The following is a 12,961-nucleotide window of genomic DNA, read 5'->3' as shown; positions in this document are numbered from 1 at the left end:
TAGGAGGATCAAACCTCGGTGAAAAAGGTGTTCAATAAAAGAGGTATACACAGATCTTGGCTTCCTAAAAAAATGACCTCTTTTAAGGTTTTAGCAAGATAAGAGCATATGCTAATTGGACCACAAGAGAGACCTAAGGGTTTCCTATCTAGGCTCAGGGTTTCAAGGTTCACCATGAAAGACACCTCCAAGGAGGACCCTATGTCAAGCGAGGACAAAGAAAGGGTTAAAATTGATAAAACCTTGATTGAATGTAACTCTCAACAAGTCTCTCACTATGACGTTAAAGGTTGGCTTCCAAAATCTGAGCTAGGTCTTAGCTTTTCTCACAGATGAACAATTGGAAACTCATGAAACTTGGTTAACCTCTAGAGGAGACAAAAGCACAGAAGTTTGTCGAAGTGGAAGTGTAAAATCATCCCTCTAGATAAATTCGCATGATGCCCTAGCAAGGATGTCTAGGTGAGAGACCAAAATTTGAGAGGAGAAAAAGAAGAGGAAAGGGGTTGATCACCAAATTTGCTTGGATTAGTGCCTTGTTCTTGGGCTATGGAGTCTATGTGATTCGAAATCCGACCAAAATCGTCTTCAAGGAGGCTAGAAAATGATGCCCTAGCAAACACTCTAACATTTACCCACCCAAGATTTATGGACTTTCATGGAAAGAAAACGAGTTCCACTCAAATAGGAACATTCATCTACTTGCTATTAATGAGTAACAAGCACAAATTTGCAATCTAACATTCTCCTATAATGATATTCAACAATTAGGGCATGAAAGAACAATAACTAGTTGCATAATTTCCACACATTAGACATTATTATGCAAATATCTTTGAAAATAATACTTACAAGATGACAACATATATATCCAAATCCAACATTCAAAAAATGGCTCCTAGATAGCGAAAATTTCAGCTCCAAAGAAATCGAAATGCATCAAGAGATCTCCAATAGACAAACCAAGAAAAGGAACGAAAATTTCAGCTCCAAAGAAATTGAAATGCATCAAGAGATATCCAATAGAAAAACCAAGAAAAGCATGAAATTCTCTTAGGAGAGAACTAATCCCAAGTCAAGTGATAATGAATGAAGGAGAGTGACTCTCATATTTATACAATCCTCTAAGGTACTTGAATGGCGTAAATTAGCCTAATGATGCCCCTAGAATATTATAATGTGCAAGATAACAGTCTAATTGGTGACAAGCCCACCAAATAGCTCCAAAGACAAATGATAAGTCTTTCAAGAGGGCCGCAAATGATAGAATAATAGTGAAAATGGGTTGTTGGAAGACCTAGACAAGTCCTCCATGTGCCAAATCGAAGAGGTGAGCTCTCGTGATGACGACCAAGGGGTTGGCCCCTTGATTTCCAAGAAAAACATCTATGGTGCTCCCAAGTGGTTGTGGGGCACAATACATGGTCTCATGGGTCTCTAACTGGATCAATATGCCAATACTCCATCCATGAGGGCTAGAATGATGATACAAGCCCTCCCATGTCTCCCTACGTGAGACGAAATCCCATTTGGGCCTTGGATCAACTGCCAAGTGTCTGGTGCATGCATGTGGCTGGTTGGGCAATGTGGTCCAAGTTCATCATCATCTTTGCATGAGTGAGGCACGAGAAAGCTAAATGTGGTGTTGAACGACCCCATGGTGTGGCAATCAATGCTCTGTTGTGGAGAAGGCCCATGGCTCTCAACGCTCACCCTACAAGTGTCATCATGAACCTCTAGAGGGCTTGGATCCCATATAGGGAGGCCAAACACAAGGTGAAGACCCACCTGCAATCCTGTATAAGATCCAATGCATCTCCTCACCTTCCAATACACAATTCATTAGAGCAATTGAGTAAATAAGCTTACAAATCATGGAACCAAGTGGACACTTCATAGTGGCATGCCCTTCCATAATGAGCTTTAGAATGTACAGGTGTCCCCAGGTTCATGAGGGAGGTTAATAAAGGACCCTATTAGGTAGTTTCAACCTCTAAGGGCAAGGCAGGTTCAAGGTACATTTGTCAGATGGCAGGTGTCATGTGAAATAATGGTGGAACATAGTGGGGTGTCAAGGGAAGGCTCCAAGCCACATGCCATGGTACAAGGGTAGTTATAGTAAGGGAAGCCCACACATGGGTGTACAAATGTAGGAGGGAGAAATCGTGGTACAGGAGTTACCCTGGCCTTTGTTTTTCCACCCCTCTTCATATGCCTTTTGCCTTTTATTAATTTTTCTTTCTTTAGACTACTTGGGGCTCTAAGGAATGAGAGCATGATGTATATGATATAGCAGTGAATACCCCCTTGAGGTTGGGTAGTTCATCGCCACCAAGGGTTAGGACAATCATGGGTTCCTTAATGATGCAAGGGGCTCACGTAGGGGCCCTAAGAACTAGATTGATGGCCATGATGATAAGGGGTAGAGCTCATGTTTGGCTTTTTCCCACGTGCTAAATCCTTATGTCCCAGCCAATTTTTGCAATTTATGGTACATTTCTTATTGTAAGTGGCCAAATTATGCTTTTAACTTTCTTTTAGCTACATCAACCTCTGGGGAATCATTCCAAGCCCAACCCAAAGTGTGGACAAGGGGAGGTGGAGGTTAACTCCTTGTGGACGCAATGGACAAATGTGGACACGGATGGGAAAATATGTGTAAAGGGGTTAAAATGAGCGGAGGGGAGTGATGCATGTGGCGTCGGGAAGCGATACCATGCGACTAACCACCAAGTTGGACAAGGGGACAAGAGTACAGACAAAGGCCATTCTTTCTGCCAAATCCCCCCACTAGTCCATGTCCAGATGTGTCCATGATAAGTAAGCAAAAATACCCAATTATATAATGAAAAGCTATGAACCCGGATTCAACCCCAAGCCCTACGTGTCCCAAATCCGGCGAATCAGACACGATTCAGGCAGATTCGTGTCCGGAAATCGGGACACGTCGTGTCCAATCGGGACACTTCAAATCTAGAACGTGTCCCGATCAGGACACTTCGAATCCGGAACATGTCCTGATTTTCAAACACGAATCCAGAAATCAAGAACCTGCACGGCATTATAAAGGTGTATTTCCCCATTCTATTTGCACATTCACTTGTTTAGTTTGATGATGGTGATACTGTAGAGGGGTCATCCTCCACACCAGCAGATGATGATGACCATGATGATGAGGACAGTGATGCTGATTTTGATGATGACCATGATGATGAGGACAGTGATGCTGATTTTGATGATGACTATGAGGATTGATGACTCATGAGTCATGAGCTACCTACTGCCTTGAGGCTTGTATACTTGTAGACTTGTAGTTGTAGTTGTTTTGTATTTGTTATTTCTATTTGCCATTGGCATTGCACTACCTATGTAAACAATAACACATTTTGATTTTGATGACTTAATGAGAAAACTACAATATCTTTATCTTACTATCTTGTCTTTCTCCTATTGGATCATTGATGAATTGAATATGTATTATAAATTTATAATTTATCATTTATCATTTATGTCACAATTGTATTTGTAATTTTGTATGCATAATGTTACTTTGTAAAACTTACATCTAGATGAAGATCTATGTTTGAATCAATGAATTTGTATCATGAATGAGAATTTGTGTAAGAAATATCTAATTTTTAATATATATATATATATATATAACGTATCCGAACGTGTCCTGTTCCGGGGGGTCAACGTGTCTGTATCCAACACTCAAATCCCCGTATCCGTCGAATCCTGAATCCCCGTGTCAGGTGACTTAAATGAAAAGTCATACCTTCGAGGTTGGAAGGCCCACCTTCAAACACACGATCATAAGAGATGGGCAAGGGCACATAATGGTCGACTTAGGTGGCGAACAATGGTGGCACATCGAACTCTCTGGTTGTTGCAAGAGGTTGTTGGCTGCCAGCTGAAGACAAATCTAGGAGAAAATTTTCTCCTATGGGTATCACCCACTAGTGGTAGGTAACAGGACATACATGCTTTGAAGCTTGACATGTGTCCCCTAGAGTTGGAGTATTTGACATGAGGGCCTATTGTTAATTTTTCTTAGGGCTATATTGTTCTTTGCTTTAGATAATTGCATTTCATCATTTTACACATTTAATTCACCCCACATCATTACAACAATTACATCATATGCAATTATGTAGAAAGAACAATATCATCAACAATGCAGCAAAATATAAAGGAGCAATAGAAGAAAAGCATTCACACATAGAGACACCAGGATTGGTTGGAGACCAGGGCAAAACCCCACAAGGTGGAAAACCCTTTCAAATGCTTCTTATTAGATTGTCATAAAATATTCAGCAACGGGAGAGTACAATAATCCATTTCTTCATTCACAAGACTATCCAACAAAATTAACCAAATCATATCCCAAAGATGAACCTTATAATACTAATTAAAACCATGATTCAAAAGCTTACGGTCAACTATCAACATTTGTGGTCAACTGTTGAAATCTGCGGTCAACTGTCAAATGAAACCTTAGGTCCCAACTGCACGGAGAGAGAAATTTGCGTGCTGTTGAAACTTTTTGGCCGCACAGATAGGTTATTGTGTGTGCGGTTGCAGCCAAAATTTTCCTATGGTAACCCTGCAGTTGTGAACCAAAAACCCTAATCACACGTGCAAGCTTCGAACCCTGTAATTTCGGACCTGTACGAGCGAATTCCCTGCAAACCAATTTCAGACCTATGCGAGCCAAAAACAAAGAAGAGAAAAGAAGAATGTTTGGTGATTGTCTCCAAATGAGGGTCACTTGACATGTATTTATAGCCATCCAAGGGTGTCCAAATTCTCTTTTGGGTTGACCTATCCTTTTGTGCACGTGGGTTTCCATATTAAAATTATATTTTTCTTCAACCAATTCAATTCTTCCAAGGGCTAGGAGGGGTCTTTCTTAATGAGGAAGATTATCTAATGAAGGGATTTTGTCCCTGAGCTGCCAAATTAACACTCCCTCTCAGCTACGGAGAAATTACTAACTGCAACATATGTCCCATCACAAGTGTCTAGACATCATCAAATGTCATCTTTGCTCATCTCTGCTAATCTCTACTCATATCTGCTCATCCCTGCTTATATCTTCCCATCCCTTCTCATATCTTTGTTTATCTCTGCTTGTCTTTGCTTGCCTTTTGCTCATATGTTGAACACTCTCGAATCTAAAAGAAGAATTTGACATCGAAGGGGAGCCCAAGCTACCACCCTCAATAACATCGAAGAGCTTAGCTCAATCCGAAACAACATCAAGGAACACTGCTCAACCTGAAACCACATAGAGGAGCCCATCTCAACTCGGAATCCGCTGAAAATGAGGAAGGTCCTATGGGACACTTTCACCTCATGTCTATGACAGTGGGGAAGGTCCTATGGGACACTCTCACCCCAAGTCATCTCATAGGGGAGCATATATCTTCCACCCTATGTCGAGCAATAGGCGAGATATGATATCTCATCCATCCTATTGCCTTTTGATCTTGCCATCAATGACCCTCAAGTGTCATGTGATAGAAGTTAGAACACTTGCATCTCTAGCTTGAGCGGGATGTCACTTACCATAAATAGTAAGGATCACGCCTAACTCAAGCAACCAACACCCATTGGCCAAATGGGTGGGAAAGACAGATGCCAACTAGGGTATATTCCGCATAGAACAAGATAGGGGAGCATACGTCTTCCACCCTATGGGTGACAGATAGGAGTGATACCCTATTTTCCAGAGATCCCTCAACTCCATGAGCTCTATGGCTCAATTCCTCACCCTGGGAGCTCAGACAGGGGGGAAGAGCTAGCTCAATGTCCTCGATCAACTCAGACCCTTACTCAGGAGGGTCACATCCATCAATCCATGTTGCTCTTTGTATATCAATGTGCTCATATCTAGTACCGAATCAAATAATTCGCATAATGGTTCAATCATACTGCTTTGTGCAATTATTTCAAGTAGCAACCTCTGTTTTCCTGTTCATACGAAATATCAAATCAAATATTATGTTAGAGCAAATACATGTCATAAAAGGATACCTTATTCATCCTCCCTCTCACAGAGGTAGCAACCACAAGCCCAAGCTTGTCTCATACAATAGCACTATCTTAACCTATGAAGATATTTCTATCCCAGCTATATATGCGGGATTCTTTGCCAATCTGATCCTAGTCTTATTGTCGCGATATATCACTGCCATATCCAAAACCTGCTCAAAAAGCTCTCTAAAGAGCTTCCTTAACTGAATTGTCTCGCAGATATCCATGCTAGCAACAATGTACTCAACCTCGGTTGTACCTAAAAGCTACAGACTTCTATTTCTTGCTCATCTAAGATGTCATGGCAGATCCAAACGAAAGCAGCACCCAAATGTGCTCTTTTTAGCAATAATTATTAACATATCTAGCCTAGTCAACATCAGCATATCCATGCAATTGTACATCTCCCGCAGAATGTTTCAGACCAAGATTGGTTGTCCCATGTAGATTATTTCAAAATGTGCTCGGCGGCAACTCAATTTGCACTCAAGGTGTTTACTGCAAAGCATATACCAGACGGGCGTTCTCAAGGAACATCATTGCCTCAATCAACTATCGATACTCAGAGGAGTCTGCCAAGTCAGGTCTAGCAACATCTCTGCATAATTTATTGAAATTCAATTCCATTAGGGTGTCCAAGGATTTGCATTTCGTCTTTCCAAATCTCTCCAATAGCTTCACGAAATATTTCCCTTGAGAAAGGGAAATCTCTCTAGGTCTTTTCCAAATTTCTAATCCCATAAAGTAATGCATCATGCCAATATCCTTCATCTCAAACTCAGAGGCCAACTGCCTCTTAATTTGATCATCAAAAGCTCATTATCTGTCAAGAATGCATCCTCAACATAAAAAAAAAAACCAAAAAATCATAGGCATACCTTGGACCACTTTGAAGTAGAGGTTTGAATCAGCACTTCCAAACTTCACCATGTAACTATCAATGCGGACATACCAGGCTAGGGGAGCTTGCTTCAAACCATACAAACCTTTGTGCAAACATGACACTGATCAAACCAATATACCAAGCGTCAAACAAGTCAATACTATGCAATCAAATCAACCAAGTTTCCTTATCAAGCCTTAAATGCCAAACCAAAACTAATATCAAAAACATGAAAGTTTCTTCCAATATCATTGTTAAACTTTTCAATCCAAGAACCCAAGTACCAAGTTACAACTTTGTCTATTGTCATAACAACAATTGTCATTGACAAAGCAATATCAAGCCAAACTTCATCTAACCATCCACGTGATCACAATATGAATCATTTCTATCACTAAATGTCAAGGACAAGTCAAATATTCATTGTGAGGTTTCTGCAATAGCCAGAATAAACATCACTGAATACTAAGGAGAAATCCTTTATTGTCATACTTGGTCCAATGATCAGATCAAGATAAATTACATAATGATATGCATACTATAGACCCCTGCAAACACAAGATGATTTAAGACATATTCTTTGCAACATAGAGATCTTTGCATAAAACAGTGATCAATTATGAAATTCTCCTCAAGATTCTATTAGTGATGATTCTCTAGATTTCAGCGTTTTCATTTTCTATCATGCGCTCCTGGATTCATGCAAAAGGTTTTAGATTTTTGGACGCTGCAGGCTCAACCGCACCCATAGGCCCTCTTCCATGCCACTGGGAGGCTTGTAGCCACACCCTTAAGCCTTTCTCCCAACGGCTGGGGCTTGGACTAGGAGAAATCTTATCTGCCCAAATTAGAATTTGCCAAAACTTCTTCCTTCAACACATCAAACGATAATCTTATTCATGCCCAAAAACCTTGCCTCAACAATCAAGAGTCTTCTACTTATTTACAACAAACAATGTTGGGATTCATGAAGAGTTTCTCCCTCTGAATGGGAAGCCTCTTTAATCATTATCAATCAAGACATCAACTTGTCTATCATAATATTTTCATGTATCAACAAAGCTGCCAGATCACAGATTCGCAACTATATCAGGTTTTCAAAAATATATAAATCATAGTCATAAGCTATAACAAATCGTCATCAGCTGCTTCATTATTACAAATGAACATATCATCAAATATTCATCAAAGGTTAGTGTCATATAAGTGAATCTTCATAAATTCATACTTCAAGGATCATAATCACAACATCACTTCTTTATCGTATTACTTAACCATCAAGTCAAGGCATACAATGTCAAATTTACTAAGCTTATCAAAACCTAACCAAGATCAACAAGAGTATCAATCTTATTGTCACACTTTTACCATCATGGTTACCGTGCTTATCACAAGCATTAATAATAATATCAAGTTATCAAAATCAATGTTTCTAGCCAACTTTATAAAATCAAGAAATCCACCATGACTTGCCAAATATCAAGAGTACCAATATATGACATGTACTAGAAATCAAACTTACTTTCATGAGTCATTCATGAAGGTGATATTCAACATACCTTAGGACTTAATTTACCATCCAATCTTGCAGATAAATCATAACATTAAAACAATATACTACACATACCTTGTAGTATTCATATACCTTTGCAACTTGTAAACGTATTTGTCATTGGCAACTATAGAACTTGCATATTGTAACTTTTGGATCTTATTTTGAAAATTTTCAAAAACCCTCCTCGGGTACTTCTTTCCTTTTCCAGCACCAGCTCTTCTCTTCCTGCACTAGCTGTCTTTTCTAGCACCTTAGATGATCCTCAAAAAAAGGATCTACTTATCACATCTCATCTAGAGGTTAGAATTATTCACGTACTCAAATATTCATGCAGGAAGTATAAGCAATAATCAAAAAAATAAGTTTAGTATCATAAATATAAACAAGAATAGTGAGATAAATCTAAAAGGTACTTATCTTCAACCAGAAGCGATCATCTCCCACTTGAATCAACCTCCAAGAGTTAGTACTATTCGTTATCAATGTAACCAATGTTGCCTTCAATATTTCCATTCATTAGCAACCAGGCTCAATTTAGGTTAGCCAAACTAGGGTTACACTAAATCTATCACAAGTGCTCGAACAACTTCTCAAAAACTCAAGCCTTTATCAGATTCAAGGGTTCCTCCCAAACCCTAACCTCATGTTATCCATCAAACCCTAGCCTTCTTTTAGGTCTCCTCCATAATCTCTTGCTTCCATCAATGATGTCTTCATAGACTTCTTTTCAAATTTCAGCCCAACTCTGATACCACGTTAATTTTTCTTAGAGCTATATTGTTCTTTGCTTTAGATAATTGCATTTCATCATTTTACGCATTAAATTCACCCCACAGCATTATAACATCATTACATCATATGCAATTATGTAGAGAGAACAATATCATCAACAATGCAGTGGAACATAAAGGAACAATAGAAGAAAAGCATTCACACATAGAGACACCAAGATTGGTCGAATACCAGGGCAAACTCCACAAGGGGGAAAACCCTTTCAAATTCTTCTTCTTATTAGATTGTCATAAAATGTTCAGCAATGAGAGAATACAATAATCCATTTCTTCATTCACAAGACTATTCAGCAAAATTAACCAAATCATGTCCCAAAGATGAACCCAGCAATAATATTAATCAAAACCATGATTGAAAAGCTTGCGGTCAACTGTCGAAATCTATTGTCAATTGTCAAATGAAACCCTAGGTCCCATCCGCACACAGAGAGCGATATGCTTGTGGTTGAAACTTTTTGGCTGCACAGATAGGTCGTTGTGCGTGCGGCTGCAACCCAAATTTTCTTGTGGCAACCTTGCGGATGCGAACCAAAAACCATAATCACACGTGTGAGCTTCAGACCCTGTAATTTCGAACCTATACGAGCGAATTCCTTGCGAATCAATTTCAAAACTGTGAGAACCAAAACCAAAGAAGAGAAAAGAAGAATGCTTGATGATTGTCTCCAAATGAGGGTCACGTGACTTGTATTTATAGCCATCAAAAGGTGTCCAATTTTTCTTTTGGGATGACCTATCATTTTGTGCACATGTGGCTTTCCATATTTAAATTATATTTTTCTTCAACCAAATTAAATTCTTCCAAGGGGTAGGAGGGGTCTTTCTTGACAAGGAAGATTGTCTAAAGGAGAGAATTTGTCTCTGAGCTGCCAAATTAACACCTATCTTTTTTTGTAGTTAGATTGCTAGTGGTGGACTAAATCTACTCTATATTGTTGGCCTCCCTCACCTCTCATATAACTATAGGGAGGAAAGAGTCCTTTCATCATATTCATTCATCACAAACTTGTAATGGAGATTGTGAGGAGTGGAGCACACTAGTCTCTCTCTCTCTCTCTCTCTTTTATACTCTTCCTTGTGATATCTCTCTTTGTTTTGGAGAACTAGGGTTCTTGGAGGAAGTTCAATGAAAAATCTATGGTTAGGGTCTTACTCAGAGGGAGCAAAGAAGCTAGTGTTTGCGATAAATCCTAGAGAGGCAATTAAGCATTGTATTTTGTCGTTCTTGTGAAAGAAAACTAGAGTTTTGCAGTATTTGAACACCCTAGTGCTACTTGTTATGCTTGTTGTGGAGAAGAGAGAAATGTCTTTTACACTTGTGGAATACAAGTGTAAGTGCCAAGGAAGACTTGCCAGTGATGAGGCTAGATGTCCAACTTTGGTTAGGAGTGATTCCTAGCCAAGAGGATTTGGTGATAGGGTCTTCTATGTTTCCCTAGATAGTAGATAAGGTTTGGACTCTGGAGAATTCGACTTGTGCCATCTCTGTAATAGAGTTGTGGTAAGCATTCATACTTCATATTTTGTATATAGATGAAGTTTCCAACTGTTAAAATATTGTGTACTTGCAGATTTGATTTTCAGCTTATTGTATCTTCTTGATTGAGTAGATTCCAGCAATTGTCGTTCACGCTGATTTGAGATAACATGTAGATATATTAATTAAGTAATTTAGCACATCCAAAAAATAAAGGAGCAGATTTGCTGTTGTTATAATAAGATATTTCAAATCTGTTATATGCCTAGAAAGGTGAGCCCTAAGGCCTATAGCATTGTGATATTAAAGTACATTTACATGGTATCTATTCTCCGCTAGATGAAATTAGGCTGACAGGAAGTGAAATATTACTGTTATAGTTTAACATCTCAGATCATTCCTGAAGCTGAGCATTCACATGGAATAAATCCTGGAAACCTGATGACCAAGATGGAATTTCTGAATTTGCATTAAATGCCCGATTTCCAAGAAATTTCTACATTCTGAATTAGATTTATTTGCCTGCAGCAACAGGCATAGCTTAGAAGTTTGTGGGAAACTGCAATTTGAAATTTAAGTTTAAACTTATTGAGGATGACAGGTGTTTTATTTGTTTCTTGAAAAACTGTTTTTTGGTAATGATAAGCATGTTAATCTTAAGTTGAAACTTGAAAAATCTCTGCTAAAGTTTTGTACTTGGGTTTCCCATTTTCAATTTTAATGGGACTGGACAGCAAGGATAAAAGAATGGCATGAATACTTGTCTAGATCTGTTGTAGTGCCTCCTGTACACTAATGAAGAAGTCATTTATTTACCAAAAAGGCAAAAGAGTTGCAATGGGGGTTATGATACATGAAGGTGAAGTGGATCACGAAAGTGAAAATTCACAAATCTTTTTGTAAGAAAAAAAGGACGCATGCTTGTTGAGCTGTGAAAGATTGAGGTAAATTTCCTTTTGAAATTAGCTTGACCAAAAAGGGAAAAGATTTGCATGGGATGTTATGTCCCATACTCTATCATTATTCGAAGGTAAAGTGGATGGAGATAGGAAATACTCACAAATCCTTTTGTATGAAAAAATGATGCATGCATGTTGAGGTGTGAAGGATTAAGGCAAATTCTTTTTGAAATTTGCTTCGCCAAGCTAGAAGCAGTGCAGTTTCTGATGGGTCACCACTGTAATCTATCCTTGCAGCTCCTAGATGTAATTGAAGGTATCTAAGGTCCTCTCTCTCTTTCCCCCCTCCTTGACCAATGCGTCAAAATAAAAGTAGCTTCAAATATGATTCTTTATAGTTACTCTTTCCCTTTTTCTTGATGTTCTGTATTGCATAGAAATGATTTTTTATTTAAAAAGGAATAAATTTGCTAAAAAATCTTATAGATAAAAACAAATCATTGTGAAATTATAATAAGGGCATCAATGATCAGACCCATGTTATGCATAGCTTAAGCCTTATATTCGCTGTCCTATTCCAATATCAAGAAATCACCCAAAGAAAATGTCATTATAGCAAACCAGGAGGGAAAATTCCTTTCAATGAAAAAGACTACAAACTTTTCAATTTAGGCCAAATGGCAAAGATGGTGAAGGATGGGATTCCTAAGATCCTCACACACCCTTCCTTACACAGGTCAGAGTGCAGAGCTCCCATACTAGAAACATTGCAACAATGGAAGCAGGAAAAACACACACATGCAACCACACAGCTGGGAGGAAAATTTCATTGCACTCTGCTCAACCAGCTTCCACATACACCACTGCTGCTCAGCAAAATGCAGACATGCAGTAACACAGCTCTGCTGAAATAACTGAAAACAATGTTACATTTATTGTTATCACAATTTATCACCAAGGGACCGAAATTTGAATTATCGACAATATTGGGAAAATTATCAGAAATTACTGGGAAACTTAAAAAAACATACAAAAATAATCATATTTTTCAATTTTTTAACTTCTGAAGCAACATCAACATTAAACAAACATATTGCTACATAAATATGAAAATAAAATCGATATATAAGATGTATAAGATGTCAAGTGGTATATCCATATTGAAATATGATATTTGTCTTGAGACATAAGATCTAAGAGAATGATACAAAATCATATTAACACAAAAATAAATGTATCTCATCGAATGAATCATGGCAATGAAAACAACAGACTTCCCCTTGTTTGCTTGATGGAAAATGATCACAGCATCCTCAA

At 38.4% G+C, this 12,961-nt stretch overlaps 1 protein-coding gene across 3 annotated transcripts in view; it reads right to left on the bottom strand.

The window, feature by feature from the left end:
- Positions 1–12,961, bottom strand: part of LOC149224723 (uncharacterized) — a 77,262-nt gene that overhangs the window by 32,598 nt on the left and 31,703 nt on the right. The gene's annotated exons all lie outside the window — the stretch shown is intronic.

Source organism: Pinus tabuliformis, chromosome Q (genome assembly GCF_031772625.1).
Source record: "Pinus tabuliformis cultivar Carrire ecotype Pingquan chromosome Q, CPIR1, whole genome shotgun sequence".
Lineage (NCBI taxonomy): Eukaryota > Viridiplantae > Streptophyta > Pinopsida > Pinales > Pinaceae > Pinus > Pinus tabuliformis.
This window is presented reverse-complemented; position numbering and strand designations above follow the sequence as displayed.